General features: G+C 41.1%; 1 long non-coding RNA gene across 2 annotated transcripts in view; it reads left to right on the top strand.

The window, feature by feature from the left end:
* LOC140807980 (uncharacterized) overlaps positions 1 to 24,292 on the top strand; it is a 46,997-nt gene extending 22,705 nt beyond the window's left edge. For both annotated transcript variants that reach the window (XR_012112786.1, XR_012112785.1), the window contains exons 2-3: positions 23,891 to 23,957; positions 24,050 to 24,292. This is a non-coding gene — a long non-coding RNA (uncharacterized lncRNA). The remainder of the gene's footprint in view (positions 1 to 23,890; positions 23,958 to 24,049) is intronic.
* The last annotated feature ends 901 nt before the right edge of the window (positions 24,293 to 25,193 follow it).

Raw genomic sequence — 25,193 nt, 5'->3', positions numbered from 1 at the left:
CGTTGAGAAGTAAAAATAGTTCGATGTGTTGAACGGCTTATAAAGGAGTTTATAAGCGTAAGGAAAATTAGAAGTATGACTTCTATAAAGGAGAAACTAATTCCATGTGTTGAACGACTTATAAATGAGTTTATAAGTGTAAGGAAAAATAGAAGTATGACTTCTATGAGAGAAATGTAAATTTTAATTTATGGAAGTGTTCCTAAATTAAAATTTGGCCAAGTGAATAATGTATTTGAAAATTGTGATTTTCATAAACATTATTATGGACTAAATTAAATTAATTCAAGTGTTGAATTAATTAAACACTAGTGGTCCTAGTAGAGTCCAAATAATTAAATTAATTCAAGTGTTGAATTAATTAAATTATATTGAGTCTTGTAGAGCTCAACTTAAATTAATTATTTAACTAGTGGGACTTGGGTAAATTCAAGTAATGTTTAATTAGTCTCAAATATGTTTGAGATAATTAAATTTAGTCCATGGTTATTTTTTTAATTTGTTAAAAAACCATATAATATATGCATGCATGGGAGGTGAAGGGTTGGAGACAACTTTTGCAACTATCAAGGCTTGGCATGCTACTTTTGTCTCTACTTTTTGCAAGACCAAGACAAGTCTCCCTTCCCCCATTCAAGCAACACAAGGGCCGAAATTCTCCTAATAATTCTCTCAAGTTTTCTCTCAATTTTTCTCTTCAAGTGTTGAGGAAGAAAAATACTTCTCTTTGAAAAATCTTTTTATTTTTCTAGTGAAAAATAAGAGGGGTTCTAGTTTGCAAGTGGTGGGCCTAATTTAAAGGAAAGAAAGGAGTCCAAGGAAGCTTGTAGATCTTCATTCCATTCAAGAGCCAAGTTGTTTACAACTTGGTTGGAGCCATCATCAACTTTAAGAGGTTGATAGGTAACTATTTCTAAACACACTATGAATGTCATTTTGGTGTTTTATTGTATTTCCTACACAAACTCATGGTGGACGAAATTTATATGCTAAAATCGAAAAATTTTGTGCTTCCGTTGCGTTTCTGACCACCGTAACCGATTCCCTTTCAAGTGGTATCCGAGCTATGGTTATGATTTTGTGTAGCAAATACAAGATATTATATTGAGATTGTTTTCTAACCGCATGAGAATGAAATTTGCAACAAAAATCAAGGCATGACAATGGGGAATTTCGGGCAGCATGTTGCTGCCCGAGGGGCTGCCCGTTTCGGGCAGCAGGGCAGCCCGAGGGGCTGCCCGAACGCCCCTCTTTTGAAATAAAAAAAAAAAATTTTTGTTGCCGGAATCCGGTGACGGAGCTCCGGCGACGGCGATGACGACTAGGGTTTCCAAAAGTGTTTTGGATTATCAAAGTGTCATGGGCCTTAAGTTGTTGGGCCATTGGATGGCTAACATAATTGTGAATTTTAAATGGGCCAAAATGTTTTTGGTGAAAAATAAGTTTTTGGGCCCTTAAGTTTAAAATTACAAAAGTTGCAAATTTTTCTCATGAAATAAATAATCGAAGTTGTACTTTAATTATTTATAGTAAATTGTGATTTACAAGAAATTTGGTTATAAATAAATTAATTTGAAAGTAGACAAAGGTGTTTGTATACTTTGTTAATTTAGTTTATAATCGTGGCGGTTAGTGATTGAATCAAGATATATAATATTGGATCAATTAATTATTGTGATAATTAATTGATGGTGTATGATATGTGATATTATGCATGAAGGATGATCAAAAGCCCAAGCCCAATTTGCTAGGTGTATGCTAGGATATTTTGTGTTGAATGATTGTAATAATTATCAATTTATAAAGTGGGCTTGGTTTATGGCCCGTTCCCACCCCCCATGAGATGTATCCCTATTTGCCATGGATATTTATTTGTAAACATTAGTATAGTGGATGATCAAGATTGGAAGATGGTGGCCATGATGATTATGAAGATCGAAGACATGTAAATATTGGAAGCTAATGTAATAGTTGCATTTGCATCCCATGCATTTCCCTAGGATTGGACCTAGGCCCGTGTTTAGCTCACACGGTCCGTTAGTATTGGGGCGATTGATCATCCTTGTTTGTTTACTATTTATAAAATATGCATGATATGTTATAAATAATGAGTATGTGCGTTATTATGATAATAACAAAGTTGCATGAATCCGGCAAACATACGATCAAACATGGCGAGCTTTTAAATAAAATTAATGATGAGACCTTTCAAAATTAAAAACCCTCGTTTTGAATAAGATTCAAAATTAAATATCAAGCCCGAAAAGGGTAATTATAAATTCGTTTATAATTTCCATGTCTTCCATCGACAAATGGGTGCATGACGAATCGCTACCCGTACTCGGGGCTCGGCTCATATTATTGGGGGGGCCCTTAGTACCGGAAAGCTGTGACATCCATTTGACTTGGTGATGTGAACTACGTGGAACTCCCATGACTTCGGCTCAGATAATTGAGGGAAAACATGGCGACCGTCCATTAAGGTTCAACATCGATGGGTAAGGCTTGACACGTAAAGATGAACGACGTCAATATTGGGTCCTAATCAAACGTGAGACAAAAGTTTACGTTAAGGGTTGCATTGTGATGCAATTGGAAACTACCTTTTAGGAATTGTGATTGGCTGATATTATTCGGGATCATAATTCGTTAATTGGACCTTACGTACCTACTGAGGAAAGAAGTTTCCCGTTTTCACTAGAGGGTAGTGAAAGATGTCAAAACAGTGGGAGTAAACATTTATAAAGTTAAAGTCCATACTTTATATCTTACTAAATATTTTAAAATAGTCATTAACATTTATCTGTTTACTTTTCAGTACTATTTGACAATGTCTTCAATTCGCAATCCGCTTTCTGCCATACTCGAAAAACATGTGTTAACCGGACCTAACTACCTCACTTGGCTAAGAAACCTGAAAATCGTCTTGAACTCGGAAAAGATTGCATATACACTGACTGAGTCGCCCGCTGATAAGGCTCCGACTGATTGCACTCCTGAGGAATTGCAGACCTACAAGGATTGGTGTGACCATGACTTGAAGGCCAAGTGTTATATGCAGGCTTCTATGAATGATGAGCTGCAGAGGCGTTTTGAGGGTGCAAAGAGTGCTGCTGACATTCATTTGCACCTCAAGGAGCTCTTTGGTGAGCAGACTCGGCTCTTAGGCATGCTACCGTCAAGGAGCTAATCACTTTGCGCATGCGAGATGGGGCCTCGGTCCATGAGCATGGCCTAAAGTTGATTGGGCTCGTGGACAAGCTTGTTGGCATGGATTTGATGTTGCCTTCGGAGTTGACCACCGACGTGTTGCTGTTATCGCTGCCTAGCTCATTTGATCCTTTTGTGGTGAATTTCAATATGAACAAGATGGAGCCGACCCTTGAGGAGTGGGTGAACATGCTTGTGACTTTTGAGTCCACCATCAAGAAAGAGAAGTCGGTTCTTTATGTGGGTTTTTCATCTGGTACGAAGACCGATCCACGTGGGAAGAGGAAGAAGCGTTCTTTCCAACGTCCCAAGAAGAACGTGCCCTTGAAGAGGCAAGCTCCGAGTCCCGTTGTGGTAGCCACACCAGTGAAGGCTAACAAGACTGTTGACGTTTGTCATTACTGCAAGAAGCCTGGACAATGGAGGCGTAACTGCAGGGAATATCTTGCCCAGAAGGGTTCTGGAAACGGTATGTTCTATATTGAAGTAAACATTTCAATTAACTCTACTTCTTGGGTATTGGATACCGGCTGTGGCTCACATCTCAGTAATGATTTGCAGGTGATGGGAAGAAGTAGAAGGCTTAGAAAAGGTGAGACCTTTTTGAGGATGGGCAATGGAGCAAGGGTTGCTGCCAAGGTCGTAGGAGATGTTTACTTGCTTTTGAACAATGATTTTAAGTTAATTTTGAGAGATGTTTTGTTTGTACCCGACTTGGTGAAAAACATTATTTCCATTTCTATGTTGGACAAAGATGGATTTTCTTGTTTATTTAGCAAAGGTGTTTGCAACATTTACAAGAATGAATGTTTAGTTGGTACCGGGGAACTTGAAAACGATCTCTATAACTTAAAATTGAAAGATATTCCACTAAACAATGTCCAAGTGATAACAACAACAAACAAGAGAAAACAAGATACTCTAAATTCGGCACAATTATGGCATGCTCGATTAGGACATATTTCCTTAAGAAGGATGAACAAGCTAGTGGGAGTTGGCATGTTTGATATGTCTGATATTAATGCTCTCACGACTTGTGAATCCTGTCTAAAAGGAAAGATGACCAAAATTCCATTTAAGGGCCATGTGGAGCGAGCCAAAGGGTTATTGGATTTGATCCATACCGATGTGTGCGGTCCGCTTAGCATCACCACTAAGCATGGACATGCCTACTTCATCACCTTTACCGATGACTTCTCGAGGTATGGGTATATGTACTTGATGAAATACAAATCTGAAGCTTTTGAAAGGTTCAAAGAATTCAGAAGTGAAGTAGAGAATCAGTTGGGACGAAACATCAAGACACTTCAATCGGATCGAGGTGGTGAGTACTTGAGTGCCGAGTTCCAAGAGTATCTAAGGGAGAATGGGATTCTCTCGCAGTGGACTCCGCCCGCTACACCACAGTTGAATGGTGTTTCGGAGCGTCGTAACCGGACTTTGATGGACATGGTTCGGTCTATGATGGGGTTCACGGAGTTTCCGCCATCCTTTTGGGGATATGCGCTTGAAACAGCGGCACTGTTGTTGAACAATGTCCATACAAAAGCAGTTGATAAGACACCATATGAGATATGGATGGGTAAGCCACCCAAATATTCATATTTTAGAATATGGGGGTGCCCTGCTTATGTGAAGCAGGTAGTGGGAGATAAATTGGACTGTCGATCCATTTTATGTTACTTTGTGGGATATCCAAGGAATTCAGCTGGATATTATTTCTATCATCCCCAAGAAACAAAGGTGTTTGTTTCTAGGAATGCAACCTTTTTGGAAAGGGAATTTCTATTGAATAGAAAAGGAGAGATGATAGAAATCGAAGAAGTTCGAGAGACACCCACAATTGTAGAACCCACACCAGAAGAGCCAAGGGAGGAGATACAAGCTCCTAGAAGATCCGAGAGAGTCTCGAGACCACCTATGAGGTATGGTCTGCTTCTTGAAGAGGGCCATGATGAGCCTAACCTTGGATGTGATCCAAGGTCCTTCAAGGAAGCGTTATCTGATGCCGATTCATCCAAGTGGCTTGAAGCAATGGAATCTGAGATGAATTCCATGCATTCAAACCAAGTGTGGAATCTTGTGGATCCACCTGAGGGAACTGTTCCCATAGGGTGTAAATGGATTTACAAGAGGAAATTTGGGGCGGATGGGAAGGTATTGACCTTCAAGGCACGATTGGTGGCAAAAGGATATACTCAAAGACAAGGAGTTGACTTTGAGGAAACCTTTTCCCCAGTCGCAATGTTCAAGTCCATAAGGATTTTACTAGCCATAGCTGCATGGTATGACTATGAGATATGGCAGATGGATGTTAAGACAGCTTTTCTTAATGGGGATATTAAGGAAGAGATTTACATGTCTCAACCCGAAGGGTTTACATATGTCGGAAGTGAGCATTTGGTATGCAAACTTCAAAGATCTATTTATAGTCTAAAGCAGGCATCTAGGAGTTGGAACCTCAGATTCGATAGTACAATCAAAGAGTTTGGTTTTAATAAAAATCCTGAGGAACCCTGTGCGTATAAAAAGGTCAGTGGGAGTGCTGTGACATTCCTGGTGCTTTATGTTGATGACATTCTACTCATTGGGAATGATGTAGGAATGCTGCAATCAACTAAAATATGGTTAGAAAGTAAGTTCTCGATGCAGGACTTGGGTGAAGCATCTTTTGTATTAGGAATACAGATCTATCGAGATAGATCAAGAAGATTGCTTGGTCTCACCCACTCCACTTACATTGATACCATCGTGAAGCGATTCTCGATGGATGAGTCCAAGAGAGGACATCTACCAATGTGTCATGGCGTGTCCCTATCCAAGTCTATGTCTCCCAAGACTGATGCGGAGATAGCGGCGATGACACACATTCTGTATGCTTCGGCAATTGGTAGCATCATGTATGGAATGATATCCACACGTCCTGACGTGGCTTTTGCACTAAGTGTAGTGAGTAGATATCAATCCAACCCTACTCTTCCACATTCTAAAGCTGTGAAAGACATCCTCAAGTACTTGAGGAGGACCAATAAATTGTTCTTGGTCTATGGGGGTGGAGAACTAAAATTGGAAGGCTATACCGACTCTAGCTTCCAAAGCGATATTGATGACTCAAAGTCAACCTCTGAATTCATATTCATGCTCAATAGTGCTGTTGTCTCTTGGAAGAGTTCCAAGCAAGACAGTACAGCGGATTCCACCACTGAGGCAGAATACATTGCTGCATCAGCTCCAGCAAAGGAGGCAGTTTGGATAAGGAATTTCGTCCAAGAGTTGGGCGTCATTCCTAATGGAGTTGCTCCTGTCCCGGAGTTTTGTGACAACACGGGAGCCATTGCTCAAGCAAAGGAGCCGAGGTCTCATCAGAAGTCCAAACACGTATTGAGAAAGTACCACATCCTCAGAGAGATCGTGGAAAGAGGAGATGTCATGATTGACAAAGTCGACTCCGCAGATAATGTTGCTGAGCCACTAACTAAGCCTTTACCTGGACCATTATTCGAGAAACATCGCGAATCAATGGGTTTGAAGCATATGGGTAGTTGGCTCTAGTGCAAGTGGGAGATTGTTAGAGTAGGTGCCCGTCGAGCTAAGTGTTGGACGAGTGTTCACAATGAAACTCTATGTATAAACGATCTTTATTTTAATTATATTTGAAATTATTGTTTTGGCACATCTTTATCTGTATACCCATGCTAGTTGCATAGATAAAGTCCTTGAATATACAAATAGTAGTAAGAATATGAGATGCTCATATGATGAGTATCATGAAACTCATATTTGGAATACTGTATATTCTAAACAGTTCCTAATCGATTCAGCCGCCGCTAAGAAGTATATAGGCCACTCGAGTTAGAGACTAGTATGTGCGATGTGAGTACCATGTTTCATTGGTAGGGGACATTATGATGTCCAAGCATGCAGATAGGTGCTCCTAGTAAAGTGCACTGAACAACCCTCCATTAAAGGACTTTCCAAGTGGTTCTCACTTATCGAGTGCAAACGTCCTAGTTTATGGTTGTACACCATTAGTCCTTATGACCCGGGACAACATTGAGACTCTATGTGCTAGCATTGCACTTTGACTTGTTTACCGACTCTCAAGGGGTCATCAGGTGGCAAGGTTGGGTGTTCTGTCGAAACATATAGGAGTCGATGCATTGTAGTCGGGGATTCACCGCTTACCTTCGGGTATGGATATCCTATGTGTTTTCATGTATATGTAGTGTGAAATCACTGATCAGAGTATGGTGGTAATTATGAAAGGAGTTTCATAGATTACACCATCGATGCAACTACGGCATGACACATAGTATCGATTCATTGACAACTCTCGATAAACCAATGGTTGTCGAATCGGTCGGGATATATGAGTTGAAGGGACCGTACTGTACGCTAACCATAATTGAATGGTTCTTGCAGGCACTATCATTTGATATCTAGGGAATCATGTAAGCGATGCTGCTAGGCGTTTAACATGATTGGTTGGGTATTATCAGACTTGAGTTCTGACGTTCTTATTATCAAGGGGTTGATAAGTAAGAATGGAGCAATTGGGGTATGCTCATATAAGGACATGTTTAGTCCGAATCACATGGAGATGTGAACCCACGGCTAGTTGTATCAATGAACCATTGAGGGCCACACAAGTGCTGGCTTTTTAGATCCCGTTGAGAAATAAAAATAGTTCAATGTGTTGAACGACTTATAAAGAAGTTTATAAGCGTAAGGAAAATTAGAAGTATGACTTCTATAAAGGAGAAACTAGTTCAATGTGTTGAACGACTTATAAATGAGTTTATAAGTGTAAGGAAAAATAGAAGTATGACTTCTATGAGAGAAATGTAAATTTTAATTTATGGAAGTGTTCCTATATTAAAATTTGGTCAAGTGAATAATGTATTTGAAAATTGTGATTTTCATAAACATTATTATGGACTAAATTAAATTAATTCAAGTGTTGAATTAATTAAACACTAGTGGACCTAGTAGAGTCCAAATAATTAAATTAATTCAAGTGTTGAATTAATTAAATTATATTGAGTCTTGTAGAGCTCAACTTAAATTAATTATTTAACTAGTGGGACTTGGGTAAATTCAAGTAATGTTTAATTAGTCTCAAATATGTTTGAGATAATTAAATTTAGTCCATGGTTATTTTTTTAATTTGTTAAAAAACCATATAATATATGCATGCATGGGAGTTGAAGGGTTGGAGACAACTTTTGCAACTATCAAGGCTTGGCATGCTACTTTTGTCTCTACTTTTTGCAAGACCAAGACAAGTCTCCCTTCCCCCATTCAAGCAACACAAGGGCCGAAATTCTCCTAATAATTCTCTCAAGTTTTCTCTCAATTTTTCTCTTCAAGTGTTGAGGAAGAAAAATACTTCTCTTTGAAAAATCTTTTATTTTTCTAGTGAAAAATAAGAGGGGTTCTAGTTTGCAAGTGGTGGGCCTAATTTGAAGGAAAGAAAGGAGTCTAAGGAAGCTTGTAGATCTTCATTCCATTCAAGAGCCAAGTTGTTTACAACTTGGTTGGAGCCATCATCAACCTTAAGAGGTTGATAGGTAACTATTTATAAACACACTATGAATGTCATTTTGGTGTTTTATTGTATTTCCTACACAAACTCATGGTGGACGAAATTTATATGCTAAAATCGAAAAATTTTGTGCTTCCGTTGCGTTTCTGACCACCGTAATCGATTCCCTTTCAAGTGGTATCCGAGCTATGGTTATGATTTTGTGTAGCAAATACAAGATATTATATTGAGATTGTTTTCTAACCGCATGAGAATGAAATTTGCAACAAAAATCAAGGCATGACAATGGGGAATTTCGGGCAGCATGTTGCTGCCCGAGGGGCTGCCCGTTTCGGGCAGCAAGGGCAGCCCGAGGGCTGCCCGAACGCCCCTCTTTTGAAATAAAAAAAAAATAAATTTTTTGTTGCCGGAATCCGGTGACGGAGCTCCGGCGACGGCGATGACGACTAGGGTTTCCAAAAGTGTTTTGGATTATCAAAGTGTCATGGGCCTTAAGTTGTTGGGCCATTGGATGGCTAACATAATTGTGAATTTTAAATGGGCCAAAATGTTTTTGGTGAAAAATAAGTTTTTGGGCCCTTAAGTTTAAAATTATAAAAGTTGCAAATTTTTCTCATGAAATAAATAATCGAAGTTGTACTTTAATTATTTATAGTAAATTGTGATTTACAAGAAATTTGGTTATAAATAAATTAATTTGAAAGTAGACAAAGGTGTTTGTATACTTTGTTAATTTAGTTTATAATCGTGGCGGTTAGTGATTGAATCAAGATATATAATATTGGATCAATTAATTATTGTGATAATTAATTGATGGTGTATGATATGTGATATTATGCATGAAGGATGATCAAAAGCCCAAGCCCAATTTGCTAGGTGTATGCTAGGATATTTTGTGTTGAATGATTGTAATAATTATCAATTTATAAAGTGGGCTTGGTTTATGGCCCGTTCCCACCCCCCATGAGATGTATCCCTATTTGCCATGGATATTTATTTGTAAACATTAGTATAGTGGATGATCAAGATTGGAAGATGGTGGCCATGATGATTATGAAGATCGAAGACATGTAAATATTGGAAGCTAATGTAATAGTTGCATTTGCATCCCATGCATTTCCCTAGGATTGGACCTAGGCCCGTGTTTAGCTCACACGGTCCGTTAGTATTGGGGCGATTGATCATCCTTGTTTGTTTACTATTTATAAAATATGCATGATATGTTATAAATAATGAGTATGTGCGTTATTATGATAATAACAAAGTTGCATGAATCCGGCAAACATACGATCAAACATGGCGAGCTTTTAAATAAAATTAATGATGAGACCTTTCAAAATTAAAAACCCTCGTTTTGAATAAGATTCAAAATTAAATATCAAGCCCGAAAAGGGTAATTATAAATTCGTTTATAATTTCCATGTCTTCCATCGACAAATGGGTGCATGACGAATCGCTACCCGTACTCGGGGCTCGGCTCATATTATTGGGGGGGCCCTTAGTACCGGAAAGCTGTGACATCCATTTGACTTGGTGATGTGAACTACGTGGAACTCCCATGACTTCGGCTCAGATAATTGAGGGAAAACATGGCGACCGTCCATTAAGGTTCAACATCGATGGGTAAGGCTTGACACGTAAAGATGAACGACGTCAATATTGGGTCCTAATCAAACGTGAGACAAAAGTTTACGTTAAGGGTTGCATTGTGATGCAATTGGAAACTACCTTTTAGGAATTGTGATTGGCTGATATTATTCGGGATCATAATTCGTTAATTGGACCTTACGTACCTACTGAGGAAAGAAGTTTCCCGTTTTCACTAGAGGGTAGTGAAAGATGTCAAAACAGTGGGAGTAAACATTTATAAAGTTAAAGTCCATACTTTATATCTTACTAAATATTTTAAAATAGTCATTAACATTTATCTGTTTACTTTTCAGTACTATTTGACAATGTCTTCAATTCGCAATCCGCTTTCTGCCATACTCGAAAAACATGTGTTAACCGGACCTAACTACCTCACTTGGCTAAGAAACCTGAAAATCGTCTTGAACTCGGAAAAGATTGCATATACACTGACTGAGTCGCCCGCTGATAAGGCTCCGACTGATTGCACTCCTGAGGAATTGCAGACCTACAAGGATTGGTGTGACCATGACTTGAAGGCCAAGTGTTATATGCAGGCTTCTATGAATGATGAGCTGCAGAGGCGTTTTGAGGGTGCAAAGAGTGCTGCTGACATTCATTTGCACCTCAAGGAGCTCTTTGGTGAGCAGACTCGGCTCTTAGGCATGCTACCGTCAAGGAGCTAATCACTTTGCGCATGCGAGATGGGGGCCTCGGTCCATGAGCATGGCCTAAAGTTGATTGGGCTCGTGGACAAGCTTGTTGGCATGGATTTGATGTTGCCTTCGGAGTTGACCACCGACGTGTTGCTGTTATCGCTGCCTAGCTCATTTGATCCTTTTGTGGTGAATTTCAATATGAACAAGATGGAGCCGACCCTTGAGGAGTGGGTGAACATGCTTGTGACTTTTGAGTCCACCATCAAGAAAGAGAAGTCGGTTCTTTATGTGGGTTTTTCATCTGGTACGAAGACCGATCCACGTGGGAAGAGGAAGAAGCGTTCTTTCCAACGTCCCAAGAAGAACGTGCCCTTGAAGAGGCAAGCTCCGAGTCCCGTTGTGGTAGCCACACCAGTGAAGGCTAACAAGACTGTTGACGTTTGTCATTACTGCAAGAAGCCTGGACAATGGAGGCGTAACTGCAGGGAATATCTTGCCCAGAAGGGTTCTGGAAACGGTATGTTCTATATTGAAGTAAACATTTCAATTAACTCTACTTCTTGGGTATTGGATACCGGCTGTGGCTCACATCTCAGTAATGATTTGCAGGTGATGGGAAGAAGTAGAAGGCTTAGAAAAGGTGAGACCTTTTTGAGGATGGGCAATGGAGCAAGGGTTGCTGCCAAGGTCGTAGGAGATGTTTACTTGCTTTTGAACAATGATTTTAAGTTAATTTTGAGAGATGTTTTGTTTGTACCCGACTTGGTGAAAAACATTATTTCCATTTCTATGTTGGACAAAGATGGATTTTCTTGTTTATTTAGCAAAGGTGTTTGCAACATTTACAAGAATGAATGTTTAGTTGGTACCGGGGAACTTGAAAACGATCTCTATAACTTAAAATTGAAAGATATTCCACTAAACAATGTCCAAGTGATAACAACAACAAACAAGAGAAAACAAGATACTCTAAATTCGGCACAATTATGGCATGCTCGATTAGGACATATTTCCTTAAGAAGGATGAACAAGCTAGTGGGAGTTGGCATGTTTGATATGTCTGATATTAATGCTCTCACGACTTGTGAATCCTGTCTAAAAGGAAAGATGACCAAAATTCCATTTAAGGGCCATGTGGAGCGAGCCAAAGGGTTATTGGATTTGATCCATACCGATGTGTGCGGTCCGCTTAGCATCACCACTAAGCATGGACATGCCTACTTCATCACCTTTACCGATGACTTCTCGAGGTATGGGTATATGTACTTGATGAAATACAAATCTGAAGCTTTTGAAAGGTTCAAAGAATTCAGAAGTGAAGTAGAGAATCAGTTGGGACGAAACATCAAGACACTTCAATCGGATCGAGGTGGTGAGTACTTGAGTGCCGAGTTCCAAGAGTATCTAAGGGAGAATGGGATTCTCTCGCAGTGGACTCCGCCCGCTACACCACAGTTGAATGGTGTTTCGGAGCGTCGTAACCGGACTTTGATGGACATGGTTCGGTCTATGATGGGGTTCACGGAGTTTCCGCCATCCTTTTGGGGATATGCGCTTGAAACAGCGGCACTGTTGTTGAACAATGTCCATACAAAAGCAGTTGATAAGACACCATATGAGATATGGATGGGTAAGCCACCCAAATATTCATATTTTAGAATATGGGGGTGCCCTGCTTATGTGAAGCAGGTAGTGGGAGATAAATTGGACTGTCGATCCATTTTATGTTACTTTGTGGGATATCCAAGGAATTCAGCTGGATATTATTTCTATCATCCCCAAGAAACAAAGGTGTTTGTTTCTAGGAATGCAACCTTTTTGGAAAGGGAATTTTTATTGAATAGAAAAGGAGAGATGATAGAAATCGAAGAAGTTCGAGAGACACCCACAATTGTAGAACCCACACCAGAAGAGCCAAGGGAGGAGATACAAGCTCCTAGAAGATCCGAGAGAGTCTCGAGACCACCTATGAGGTATGGTCTGCTTCTTGAAGAGGGCCATGATGAGCCTAACCTTGGATGTGATCCAAGGTCCTTCAAGGAAGCGTTATCTGATGCCGATTCATCCAAGTGGCTTGAAGCAATGGAATCTGAGATGAATTCCATGCATTCAAACCAAGTGTGGAATCTTGTGGATCCACCTGAGGGAACTGTTCCCATAGGGTGTAAATGGATTTACAAGAGGAAATTTGGGGCGGATGGGAAGGTATTGACCTTCAAGGCACGATTGGTGGCAAAAGGATATACTCAAAGACAAGGAGTTGACTTTGAGGAAACCTTTTCCCCAGTCGCAATGTTCAAGTCCATAAGGATTTTACTAGCCATAGCTGCATGGTATGACTATGAGATATGGCAGATGGATGTTAAGACAGCTTTTCTTAATGGGGATATTAAGGAAGAGATTTACATGTCTCAACCCGAAGGGTTTACATATGTCGGAAGTGAGCATTTGGTATGCAAACTTCAAAGATCTATTTATAGTCTAAAGCAGGCATCTAGGAGTTGGAACCTCAGATTCGATAGTACAATCAAAGAGTTTGGTTTTAATAAAAATCCTGAGGAACCCTGTGCGTATAAAAAGGTCAGTGGGAGTGCTGTGACATTCCTGGTGCTTTATGTTGATGACATTCTACTCATTGGGAATGATGTAGGAATGCTGCAATCAACTAAAATATGGTTAGAAAGTAAGTTCTCGATGCAGGACTTGGGTGAAGCATCTTTTGTATTAGGAATACAGATCTATCGAGATAGATCAAGAAGATTGCTTGGTCTCACCCACTCCACTTACATTGATACCATCGTGAAGCGGTTCTCGATGGATGAGTCCAAGAGAGGACATCTACCAATGTGTCATGGCGTGTCCCTATACAAGTCTATGTCTCCCAAGACTGATGCGGAGATAGCGGCGATGACACACATTCTGTATGCTTCGGCAATTGGTAGCATCATGTATGGAATGATATCCACACGTCCTGACGTGGCTTTTGCACTAAGTGTAGTGAGTAGATATCAATCCAACCCTACTCTTCCACATTCTAAAGCTGTGAAAGACATCCTCAAGTACTTGAGGAGGACCAATAAATTGTTCTTGGTCTATGGGGGTGGAGAACTAAAATTGGAAGGCTATACCGACTCTAGCTTCCAAAGCGATATTGATGACTCAAAGTCAACCTCTGAATTCATATTCATGCTCAATAGTGCTGTTGTCTCTTGGAAGAGTTCCAAGCAAGACAGTACAGCGGATTCCACCACTGAGGCAGAATACATTGCTGCATCAGCTCCAGCAAAGGAGGCAGTTTGGATAAGGAATTTCGTCCAAGAGTTGGGCGTCATTCCTAATGGAGTTGCTCCTGTCCCGGAGTTTTGTGACAACACGGGAGCCATTGCTCAAGCAAAGGAGCCGAGGTCTCATCAGAAGTCCAAACACGTATTGAGAAAGTACCACATCCTCAGAGAGATCGTGGAAAGAGGAGATTTCATGATTGACAAAGTCGACTCCGCAGATAATGTTGCTGAGCCACTAACTAAGCCTTTACCTGGACCATTATTCGAGAAACATCGCGAATCAATGGGTTTGAAGCATATGGGTAGTTGGCTCTAGTGCAAGTGGGAGATTGTTAGAGTAGGTGCCCGTCGAGCTAAGTGTTGGACGAGTGTTCACAATGAAACTCTATGTATAAACGATCTTTATTTTAATTATATTTGAAATTATTGTTTTGGCACATCTTTATCTGTATACCCATGCTAGTTGCATAGATAAAGTCCTTGAATATACAAATAGTAGTAAGAATATGAGATGCTCATATGATGAGTATCATGAAACTCATATTTGGAATACTGTATATTCTAAACAGTTCCTAATCGATTCAGCCGCCGCTAAGAAGTATATAGGCCGCTCGAGTTAGAGACTAGTATGTGCGATGTGAGTACCATGTTTCATTGGTAGGGGACATTATGATGTCCAAGCATGCAGATAGGTGCTCCTAGTAGAGTGCACTGAACAACCCTCCATTAAAGGACTTTCCAAGTGGTTCTCACTTATCGAGTGCAAACGTCCTAGTTTATGGTTGTACACCATTAGTCCTTATGACCCGGGACAACATTGAGACTCTATGTGCTAGCATTGCACTTTGACTTGTTTACCGACTCTCAAGGGGTCATCAGGTGGCAAGGTTGGGTGTTCTGTCGAAACATATAGGAGTCGATGCATTGTAGTCGGGGATTCACCGCTTACCTTCGGGTATGGATATCCTATGTGTTTTCATGTATATGTAGTGTGAAATCACTGATCAGAGTATGGTGGTAATTATGAAAGGAGTTTCATAGATTACACCATCGATGCAACTACGGCATGACACATAGTATCGATTCATTGACAACTCTCGATAAACCAATGGTTGTCGAATCGGTCGGGATATATGAGTTGAAGGGACCGTACTGTACGCTAACCATAATTGAATGGTTCTTGCAGGCACTATCATTTGATATCTAGGGAATCATGTAAGCGATGCTGCTAGGCGTTTAACATGATTGGTTGGGTATTATCAGACTTGAGTTCTGACGTTCTTATTATCAAGGGGTTGATAAGTAAGAATGGAGCAATTGGGGTATGCTCATATAAGGACATGTTTAGTCCGAATCACATGGAGATGTGAACCCACGGCTAGTTGTATCAATGAACCATTGAGGGCCACACAAGTGCTGGCTTTCTAGATCCCGTTGAGAAATAAAAATAGTTCAATGTGTTGAACGACTTATAAAGAAGTTTATAAGCGTAAGGAAAATTAGAAGTATGACTTCTATAAAGGAGAAACTAGTTCAATGTGTTGAACGACTTATAAATGAGTTTATAAGTGTAAGGAAAAATAGAAGTATGACTTCTATGAGAGAAATGTAAATTTTAATTTATGGAAGTGTTCCTATATTAAAATTTGGCCAAGTGAATAATGTATTTGAAAATTGTGATTTTCATAAACATTATTATGGACTAAATTAAATTAATTCAAGTGTTGAATTAATTAAACACTAGTGGACCTAGTAGAGTCCAAATAATTAAATTAATTCAAGTGTTGAATTAATTAAATTATATTGAGTCTTGTAGAGCTCAACTTAAATTAATTATTTAACTAGTGGGACTTGGGTAAATTCAAGTAATGTTTAATTAGTCTCAAATATGTTTGAGATAATTAAATTTAGTCCATGGTTTTTTTTAATTTGTTAAAAAGACCATATAATATATGCATGCATGGGAGTTGAAGGGTTGGAGACAACTTTTGCAACTATCAAGGCTTGGCATGCTACTTTTGTCTCTACTTTTTGCAAGACCAAGACAAGTCTCCCTTCCCCTCATTCAAGCAACACAAGGGCCGAAATTCTCCTAATAATTCTCTAAGTTTTCTCTCAATTTTTCTCTTCAAGTGTTGAGGAAGAAAAATACTTCTCTTTGAAAAAATCCTTTTATTTTTCTAGTGCAAAATAATAGGGGTTCTAGTTTGCAAGTGGTGGGTCTAATTTGAAGGAAAGAAAGGAGTCCAAGGAAGCTTGTAGATCTTCATTCCATTCAAGAGCCAAGTTGTTTACAACTTGGTTGGAGCCATCATCAACCTTAAGAGGTTGATAGGTAACTATTTCTAAACACACTATGAATGTCATTTTTGGTGTTTTATTGTATTTCCTACACAAACTCATGGTGGCCGAAATTTATATGCTAAAATCGAAAAATTTTGTGCTTCCGTTGCGTTTCCGGACCACCGTAACCGATCCCCTTTCATATCTATCCACTACAGAGTATGTTGTTAGCTCAGTTTTAATAAAAGAAGAAGGCTCTGATCAAAAACCTATCTATTATGTCAGCAATGCTCTAAGAGGACCCGAGCTCCGATACAACAAAGTGGAGAAGATTTCTTTGGCCTTGATCATGACCGCCCGGAAGCTAAGGCCCTACTTCTTGTCACATCAAATCATTGTTCTTACCAATAGTCCTTTCGGCAGGATTATGACTAACTCTGAAGTATCCGAGCGGATGATCAAATGGACAGTAGAGTTGGGGGAGTATGATATTGAATACAGACCCATAGTGGCGATCAAAGCACAAGCTCTATCAGATTTTTTATCCGAGATGGTCCAACCCAATGAGGAGGAAGTATGGATAGTATTCGTGGATGGGGCGTCTAGCCTTGCCGGATGTGGAGTAGGGGTTATGATAATATCTCCCCTGGTAGAAAAGATTAAACTAGCACTGAGGATTGACTCCCCGGGTAACCAACAATGAGGCCGAGTATGAGGCTGTCCTAGCTGGTGTCCAAGCTGCCCGGGAAGTCGAGGCTTCCCGGATTGTTCTATATTCTGATTCGCAGCTCGTTACTCAGCAGATAAAGGGTGTGTATGAAGCTAAGGATGACAGGATGCTAAAGTATTTACAGCTCATCAAAGCCCGAGCAGAAGTTTTTGCAGATTGGAGTATTGAACAAATACCCCGGGAGGAGAATAGCGAGGCAGATACCCTGGCAAAAATGGCCGCTTCTTTATCAGAAGTTAGCACCCGGGAGGTTTTGTATGTTTCCCGGCTGATCCTCTCTACTGAGGAAGAAATGTTACCAGAACCTGAGGAATCCTGGATGACACCTCTGATCAAGTTCATCGTAAATAATGAACTGCCTGAGGACAGAGCCCGAGCTCAGAAAACTAAGAGACAAACTCCCAGGTTTGTTCTCTTAGATAATATTCTGTACAGGAGATCGTTCCAGGGACCTCTTTTGAAATGTTTATCTGAGAAAAAGGTAGACTATGACCTTCGAGAGATCCATGAAGGATGTTGTGCTGAGCACCTCGGAGGAATGTCTTTGGCCCAGAAAACAATGCTTGCCGGTTTCTGGTGGCCAACTCTTAATCAAGATTCTGCTCGGGTGGTCCAATCTTGTGAGGGCTATGAACATCACTCGAATTTTAAAAACAGCCCGGCTACTCTCATGAAGCCTATCTGAGCATCTTGCCCCTTTGATCAATGGGGCATGGATATCGTGGGTCCTTTCCCAATTGCCCGGGCTCATAAAAAATTCTTATTAGTAGCTGTGGATTACTTTTCCAAATGGGTAGAAGCTGAACCCTTGGCAAAAATTACTGAGTAGGAAGTATTGAATTTTTTGTAGAAAAACTTTGTGTGCCGGTTTGGGGTGCCCAGAAGACTAATTTCGGATAATTGGAGGCAATTTCAGGGCAAAGGAATTACATCATGGTGCCGGGAAATGAAGATCACTCAATATTTTACCTCTGTAGCATATCCTCAAGCTAATGGTCAAACTGAAGTTGTCAATACAATTATTGTGCAAGCATTGAAAACCAGGCTTCAGGGCAAAGGAAAGGACTGGGTGGAAGAATTACCCAGTGTCCTTTGGGCTTACAAAACTACTCCTCGGGCACCTACTCAAGAAACTCCTTTCAATCTCGAGATCGGGCAAACTTCTTCCCGGGTAGAATCTTCCCCGGACGACAATGACCAAAGCCAGGCCATGGAGTTGGACATAATAGAAGAAAAGAGATACCGATCATTCATTCAAATGGAAGCATACATGGACTGGGTTATGAAATCATATAACAAAAAGGTTCGAATCCGAGACTTCTAAGTGGGGGATCTAGTACTGAAGAAAGTCAACCCTGCTGATGTTGGAAAATTGGAAGCTCTGTGGGAAGGACCTTAAAAAATTACTCGAAAGGTCAGCTCGGGATCTTTTTATCTGGAAGATACGCAAGGACGTTCTCTTAAGAGGCCTTAGAATGTATTTAATTTAAAGCAGTATTATGCATAACATATGTAATTGATTGATTGAAGATATATTGAAGTATCTATTTTTCTTAGAAAGAGGTGTTATATTTCTTGCATCTTAACTCAAGAAGTACCAGTTTAAAATCCTAGGGCACTACACCCTGGCTCGGGGAACTACACCTCGACCATTCACAAGTCTCGGGACATGCTCCCCGGCCCAAGGCTCCGCACCTTGGTATTAAACAAGCCTAGGGCACTACACCCTGGCTCGGGGAACTACACATCGACCATTCACAAGTCCCGGGACATGCTCCCCGGCCCAAGGCTCCGCACCTTGGTATTAAACAAGCCCAGGACGCTACACCCTGGCTCGGAGAACTACACCTTGACCATTCACAAGTTCCGGGACATGCTCCTCGGCCCAAGGCTCTGCACCTTGGTATTAAACAAGCCTAGGGCACTACACCCTGGCTCGAGGAACGACACCTCGACCATTCACAAGTCCTGGGACATGCTCTCTGCCCAAGGCTCCGCACTTTGGTGTTAAACAAGCCCAGGGCACTACACCTTGGCTCGGGGAACTACACCTCGACCATTCAAAAGTCCCGAGGCATGCTCCTCGGCCAAGGCTCTGTATCTTGGTATTAAACAAGCCCAGGGCACTGCACTATGGCTCGGAGAACCGCACCTCAACCAGTCTAAACCTCGAAATATTCTCTCTTGCGCAACTTTCTTACTTGGTATACGCGCCAAGATTTTATATCTAGGTTTAAGCATGCTTACATCTGGGTCACTTGCGGAGCATGAGGCATTTTATTCATTACGGGGATTAAGATCCCGGAAACTTATTTGAATTTATCGGTTAATCCGCAACACTTAGAAAAAATTTGGTTATTCACATACAAGCAGTTATTTCACCCAAGTTATTGAAGACTTATCAAAATATGATTGCAAAAAATATAATGGGAAATGAAAATTTTCATTGTAAAAGCCTGAGGGCCGAAAGATTACAAGACACGAAAAGAAAAGGGAAAAATACAAATCCTAGTCTATGTATACATGTTCAAGCCCGGGCTGCTCTTCTCGGTCCGCCTCCTTCTCCTCCTCGCCATCCTTGGGAATGGATGCAATGGCCAGACCAAAATCCGGAAGATTTTCCTTATCTTGGGGTAGGAGTCCGGCTTCCTCAAATTGTTCCCGGCATTTCTCAAAACCGGTCTGAAAAAGAGGGTAGGCCTTGTGTACCACGGCCTTCTTAAATTCTGGAGATTGGAGGAAGGAAGCCTGCCACTTATTCTTGTCATACTCCACCAGGGCCAAAGCATTTTCGGCCTTTTCTGCCCGGGACAGCTGATCTTCTATCTGCTCGGATAGAGAATGGTTTCTCGACTCCGAAACAGATAGAGCGCCTCGCAGGTTTTCCTCCAGAATGGCAGCTTCATTAAGGTCTTCCCGAGACTTGTCCAAGGCCGAGCGCAAGTTGGATACTTCCTCCTCATGAGCGGCTCGAGCCCGAGCTAACTCCTCTTGTAGCCTCTCTTAATTATCTTGGAAGTACCGGGCTCGCTTAACCGAGGTTGTGGCAGCACCGGCAACCTCCTCGAAAGCCGAGATTAGCATGTGAGCAGCCTGTTTAAAACAAAAATCAGTAAAATAAACAATGATCAAATGAGAAAAGCAAGAAAATATTAAGGAAATATTTGAGGGCTTACCTCCAAAAGTTTATTGGAGCCCTCAAAGAGCTTGGCAGAGGCTTCGGAATTCTTCAAGCGGGCCTCTTCATCAGGAGTGATGAGCTGCTTAAGAATCTTCAAACCCCTTGCCGAGGGTCCTGCATCCAGGATATTGGCTCGAGGAGGCTGCTCCAGGAGGGGAGGCTGTTGGGTGGATTGTTCCCGGGTGGGAGGAGTGGCTGACCGGGTTGCTTGGGAGGAGCTTTGACCTCCGTCCTGGTTCTTCTCACCCAAGACCAGCTCCAGGCTTGTGACACCCTTTCACTTCCTCTGGGTAAGGGTTATGTGGTCTTCAGAGTCTTCCTGAGATGAATCCCGGGTCACCTTTTCTTGCTGGGCCTCCGTCCGGTTCAACTCAGTTTGCCAGGCTGCCTGCTCCTCGGCCAGTTTCTTCTCTAGAGCGGCTTTCCGAGCTGCCAACTTTTTCTCTTTGGCTGCCTTTTCAGCCCCCCATTTCTTCGCAAAGGCCTCTTGCATTCTCGAGTTATCTGCGCAAAAAGGAAAAGAAGCGTCGGTAAAAATTGCGAAGTATGTATAAAAGTAAAATTGAAATTTGAAAGAAAGTATACCAGGAAGAGCACCCAAGCCAATAACCTCGTCAATCACCCTGTCCATAGGTCCTCAACCCGGGTACTCAACCCATAAGCTTCCAGATTCTCATTTGAAATGAGAAGATAGGAGGAGTACTTCTGGCCCTCCACCAGGGTTTGACTCACGAGGAAGGGCTCTTCAAGTTTGTAGGCTTGGGGAATGGAGGGTTGTGTGGGAAGAGAAAAAAGGAACCCGGTTAGACAAGGGAGAGGACCGGGAAGTTGAATAAAAAAGTATCTTCCCTTCCACCCTTTCTGAGAGAAAGGGATATCGTCAAGGAATCGGGCATTTTTCCGGGCAGTCAGGGAAAATGCATTATCCCTGAGCCGGCAAGAAAAATAATAACGGAGAATGAGGGGGTTGATAAGAAGATTATTCATTTTAAACAAAACATAGGCCGAGGCCATGATACGGAAGGAGTTAGGGTGGGATTGATTGACAGGCACGCCAAAAAACTTGGCAACCTGAACATAAAAAAGAGGGAGGGGGAAACGAAGGCCATTTCTGAGTTGGTCTTAGAAAAAGGTAGTATACCCTGGGGGAGGGCTGTTTGCCCTATCTGAAGCCCCAGGGATGAGAATGGAATAGGAGGAAGGAATAGACCCCAAAGTTCGGAGTTCTTCGTTCGCCCCCGAGCGCAAAGTGCTTCTCAGCGCGGAAGAGATTCGAGAGAAAATTTTGCAAGGGCTTCGCCGAGATTTTTAATTTGCAAAAAATAGGAGGCCTAATATATATAGGCGGAGGGAATAGATCTCGGCCGTTGATTTAAGCACACGTGGACGATCAGGATGCGCCTCGTAAATTGTACCAGGCGGACGAAAGGACGTGTACGGTTATCGAGGCGTCAGTCTTATCCATCTCGGAAAATGAAACGTTTTTCGGCGGGAATTTAATGCTGATTCATGCATCATTGTGACACCACATCAATTGCCCGGGAGATTTGAGGCCACGGCATCTTATTTTATAAGCCCAAGAGATTTGAGGCCCCAGCATCTTATTGTATAGCCCGGGAGATTTGAGGCCCCGACATCTTATTTTATATCCCGGGAGATTTGAGGTCCTGGTATCTTATCGAAATCGCGAGAGATATGAGGCCCCGGCACTTTATTTTAAGCACGGGGAATATTAGGTCCCGGTATTTCAGTTGGTCATTTATCAGTTATTGTCAGTTATTTTATTCAGTTCATGATATATATATATATCAATTGATGAAATTAAATTTTGGCAACAAAGATAAAATAGATAAGCATTTTATTTATTCAGAAAAAGTTTCGCTGGTGACATTAAAATACTCCTCTTCTACAAAAGCCATCCACATGGTCATCCATTTTTTGTAGATTCCCAGTTGACGTCTTGTGGAAGCTATCGGAGTTGGTGATGTTCGTCAAAATCTTCCTCTCCTTGTGAAACAGCAGCTGGTAGACATAGTCATCTTCAAAAAGATTCACTGTCTCGGCAACGTGCAGGCGTTCCCGATATTTCTCCAGCTTTGCCACCAGTCGAGGAGTGATAGCTTCTACAGATTCGTAGAGAAACTGCAGTCCTTGCAGCTCCTCCCAGTAGCGAAGGATCTTTTGGAAGACTTCATCTTCCATTTCAGTTTTTCGCTTTTCGAAGGCTGCATTCATGAATTCCTCCGCCATATCAGGATTCTTCGAGCTACTTGAACCTGCCATTACACTTCTCGGATAATAATTTGCTAGTATGAATGAAAAATAGCAGGTGGGTTACTATATATAGGGGAAGGAATCAATCTCCACCGTTGATCCGGATCTAATCGGACAATCAGAATGAGTCTAGGAAATTGTGCAAGCAGGTGAAAAGACTCCTCGGAATACGAAACGATTTTCGGCGGTATCAATGCTAACTCATGCGTCATAATGACACCACTTGGACTTCCCGAGAATACTAAATGACAAATATTCAAGGCCCGGGAGATATGGGGCCCTGGTACCCCATCACATCTGTGGGATATTTGAAGACCCTACGCTCTTATTTACTCTGAGTTATGTTTTAACAAAATTACAGGTATGACTGATCGGGACAACGAGTCAAGCTCTAGCCCGACTATTTTAGGGATGGGTGGTGATATCTCCGGGAGGATCCGGGTCATGGATGACCCGGGCACTACGCTTCTTCCCGAGTGTTCACCAAACAGGCCGGTCTCTCGTGCAATCACCCAGGCATTTTCTCTTCTGCCCAGGCAGTCATCATAGTCCGGGTTCTCATACAAGTACCCGGGTAACCGACTACCCGAGCTACCTCGAGAATTGAACCACACTCGAGTATGATTGGTACAGGTTGTCTAAATCTGTCAGAACAACTTGAACTTGAAGTGTCCTAGAACTCATCAGAAGCTAGTATGGGCAACCGACTTACCATACTTAGTAGGTTGCACGAGAATCGAAGTACTTACCCCATTGTCTCCTATAAATAACAGGTATTAATGTCATTTAATGAATCTGAAATCTTTTAACTCTCAAGCATTACACATATTTTCTGTCAAATATTGCTTGTGTTCATCCTCAACCTGCTGACTTTAGCATCGGATTGGCTACGTCGGACACCCCTCCGCCGCCCATTCACGAGTTACCTTCTTGTTTGCAAGTGTTAGTCTTGGCCATCATCCTCACTCAAAATCCCCAAACACTATAAATTGTTGATTTGAACCGTTGGAGCTCTTTACCCGGCTCACCCGTCTCAGCGCGATCACATCAATTATGATCTAACTTCTTGGATGGAACCTCATGTTTCACTTGCAGGTGTTATTTTCGCCCGCACCCTCGTGCCGTCAATTGCAGGAAAAAGAAGTTTGGACATGGTAACCAGGTGTTTATTACTGATATAATATTGCCACTTCCTTCTACACTTTTAAATCCCTCAGTGTTCATGTTTGTTCTATTGTGCTTCTTCTTGTGTAGTTGAGGCCAAAGAAGAAGACCAAGAAGAGGGGCTTGCATGGAACAAGATGTTCCCTCGTTTTGCCTTTTGTTTCTGTTACTGATTAATCACATACATCATGTGTTTTGCCATTAGAAATTAACGCAGCCCTTGTGTCACCATTATGTTTTTCTTGAAATGTACTTGGAATTTGTTCTGCTTTATTTGGAGTTTATAATGCCAAACTTTAATTTTTTAGAAGAGGAATTAATTTTGATCATCTGTAAGTGGACTAAGATTAAGTAGTGGTGGATAGAGGAATGATTAATTTTAATATTAAAATTCATAAAGCACCAAAAATGTGATGCCCCATATAACCGAATAGAAATCAATGTTTTGGCCTGCTGTAGTTTAGTTGCCTCTTCAACACGGCTCTGTCCTTTGATTCTTTACTTGAAGTTTGATGTTACTGGATTCTTTTTATGCTAAGCTATATGAGTATATCTCAGCTTCAAACCCTCCAGCAATTTTTCTTTACTTTCTTTTCCACCAAAATCGTAAATGTCGTAAAAAGAATCCAAATGTCACTGCTAGATGGGTTGGATTTTATATTCTTAAAGGCCGAAGTAACAGCTGAGGTACGCTACGATGACATGAACTAGCTGCGACAAGATTTAATGAAAAATAATGCCACCACAAAGTGCAAAACCAGCATTTGTAACTTTAATTTTGAGTGATGAAATCTAATTTAACAATCCCAAAACCCTGAACTGTATCTTCCCATAGTTTAGTTTCTCTACTCATTCTCCCACCAGTTTTGAGCTCTTCATCAGCGACTGCTCGAACAGACAGTCCGAGCATAGATTGTTCCATTTTTGAGGTGAGGCTAAGCGACTGATCTCTATTTCTTCATCTTCACCCCAGCTTGCTAATTCTTCTTCATTTTCTTCTATTTTTCCAAAGGGTTTACTGAATGTTTCACCATCTGGAAATTTTACTTTGAATCCTTCGTCTATGTGATCACTCAAATCATCCTCATCCAGATTCTTTTCGACATCACTTATCTCCTGCAACTGTTTTTATAGTCGACATACATGAATTTTGAGGATGTTTTTGTTGGATCTCGGTTTTCTACGTACCCAAACGCAGCGGAAGTTTTTAAAAATTTTTATTTATTTTGACAAT

The sequence above is a fragment of the Primulina eburnea genome, chromosome 12 (genome assembly GCF_022965805.1).
Source record: "Primulina eburnea isolate SZY01 chromosome 12, ASM2296580v1, whole genome shotgun sequence".
Taxonomy (NCBI): Eukaryota; Viridiplantae; Streptophyta; class Magnoliopsida; order Lamiales; family Gesneriaceae; genus Primulina; species Primulina eburnea.
Note: the sequence above shows the minus strand (reverse complement) of the source record. Positions and strands in the feature narration are given on the sequence as shown.